Below are 2,672 nucleotides of genomic sequence, written 5' to 3'. Positions count from 1 at the left end.
GTTAATCCAATAATATTTGCATATGTTAAACTGTGATACCCAATGGCTTTTTAGTTGCTTGTTGCTTTTTAGGCACTTTTCTATATGTTCCTCCAACTATTTTTGATTTTGTGAAAATCTTATAGTCATAAGTAAGAAAAAAACAATTAACAAACCATTAACAATACGGAAGATCTATTAAAATACTAATAAGAAAAGCTAGATCTATTAAAATACTAATAAGAAAAGCTAGCGGTCTCAGAGCCCATTACAACTTAAAGAAAACAAAACAATACGATGATATGATATTACAAAGATAGAAAAATGTTGTATTGCGGCTTAAAGGACAACCTATTGTTTGGTTTTTAGAACTCTGGAGGCTTTAGCATTAGATATAATTGCTAATTCATGATTTAACATGTACATAATGAAAGCTTCATCATCGATTACGATGGTTTTTATGAAAGCGTTTCATTTGCTTTTCTTTCATGAAAGTTTCAATTTTTCAAAGTGCTCTGTTTGAAAATTCTAAGCAATTCACTTGTTGTTCCCCATCATCAATGTAGGCTCCCAATGAACAAAATAACTTTCAATGGTGGACGTTTAAGGCCATTGTTTCCTATGGTATGGTCCACTTGAGTGTTGGATCTATCTTAATTTTGGACTCAAGCCATAAAATCTTTTAATAAAATAGATGGACGGTGTGTATATGCCATACACATCACAATGGGGTCCACAAATTTAAGTCAACTTTGTTTGGACCAATTTTCGAGATGAAAATAGGCTTGAAATTTCAAACAAAGTTAAAAGGTAGAGAAAATTATCACCGTAGACACTACCTCTTACCAAGATTCTTTTTTTTGAGACATCCAAAACTTACCTTCCCAACTTAGACCTTTGACGTACAGACAGGGTATTTGAAGATATGAAAATACCCCTGCTAAAAGCAAGGATATTTTCATCTTCAAATGCTTTGTCTGTCCGTGAAAGGTCTAAGTTGGGAAGGTAAGTTTTGGGCAGTTCAGAAAAGAAGCTAGATAAAAGGTGGCATCTATCATGATCATTTTCTCTAAAAGGTAATATTGATCTTTTTACTTTGTATTTCTCAGAGAAATGAAAAATCAAATAGGCCCTTAGATGTCTTGGCCAAAACTGAAAAAAAAAAAAATTAAAAATTTAAAAATTTAAAATAAAAAAAATTTAAAAGGAAATGCATAAGATGGGCCACATAGGTGGAAACATTAGACGGTTTGGAATAAAAATAAAAATAAAAAAAATAACCCATGGCATATAAAAAAGAAAAAAGAAAAAAAGAAAAAGTGGGATGTATGGCCGCAAGCCATGAATGGAAACTGAGAAGTGCCACATATATGCAAGTGGACCCTTGCCTACACCCTAATCCATAGCTCAAGTGGTAGATTGAGTGTAAGATGCCTTGTTTCAACAATGAGGTCTTGGTATCGGCCGCTAGTGGGGGTGGCTAACACTGAAGTGTGAATTGACAATGGGGTGTACTAATAAGCTTTTAAAAATAAATAAATAAATAAAAGAAAAAAAAATGGATGGAGAAGACAATAGTCAATATTCAACATAAAAGTGTGGCCACCAAATGGGTGGACCAAGCTGTTTCTTGGGTGTTCAATACAGGCCCTCCCAAATGAAATGGTTTTAATCTTTCACACATTTCCATGCATCATAATACGCCTATCAACGAAGCACCTCATACACCATCCATACCACCATCAAGTGGGGCCCACAGTATGCATGCTGGTGCCAAAATCTAAGGGTGGATCCAAACTTCTATTGCACATGTTTGGCCGTCAAGATGAGTAAAAGATCTTGACTTGCTTATCTTAGCTCCTCTCTTGCCTTGCTCACTTAGGAAATATGTTAGCCTTACTCAATTCCTCAAATGAAAGTGAATATGTGGCCCTTAACTCAATTATCAATCCCTTACTCAAAGATATGAAAAAGAGATGTTTTTATGTCAGTAGTGGAAGCTGCAATCTGAAATATATTAGATAAGATTCCACTTACATGAATGAAATGAGTGAATTTTATAAAATCAATCATTATAAAGAACTTATTTTCTCCTTTTCATATCTTAACTGACCAAGAACTAGTTATTAATCGTTCCTTAAATGAACAACTGACCGTTGATCGCTACTCATGCGGTTGCTTCCTGTTAACAGTAGGCCCCACTTACTGAACGGCTCTGCTTGCACTTCTCCTTCGAAGCCCACTATCCAGTACTCCTCTTTATTCATATACATGAAGCCCACCCGAGTATGAACGGTTGGGATCCACATGAACGGCTGAGATCTACCAAAAACTCGCAAATTTAGGATTTGTTGAATTATGTCCTGTCGCACGTGCGAGATCATGGCTCTTGAGATCCAGATAATCGATCTGAAAGAACACAACAATGTATGGGTAGTGACCTAAAAATATCTCAGATCAGACAATCCAAGCCCTCCAATTAGTAGCCAAAAAATATGAACGGCTGTGGAGAAAACACAACAACGGTTCACAATAATAGCCATAGATGGGAAGGATAGGATCATCCATTCTGATAAATTATTCAGTTGATCTGTCCCGTCTGCATGAACGGTCTGGATCACTGGAATCAGGCCGACCCACTGATGGCCAACTTGGCACTGTCCGAATCTGGACCACCGTCCACACTTTTTAAA

The sequence above is a fragment of the Magnolia sinica genome, chromosome 8 (genome assembly GCF_029962835.1).
Source record: "Magnolia sinica isolate HGM2019 chromosome 8, MsV1, whole genome shotgun sequence".
NCBI lineage: Eukaryota > Viridiplantae > Streptophyta > Magnoliopsida > Magnoliales > Magnoliaceae > Magnolia > Magnolia sinica.
This window is presented reverse-complemented; position numbering follows the sequence as displayed.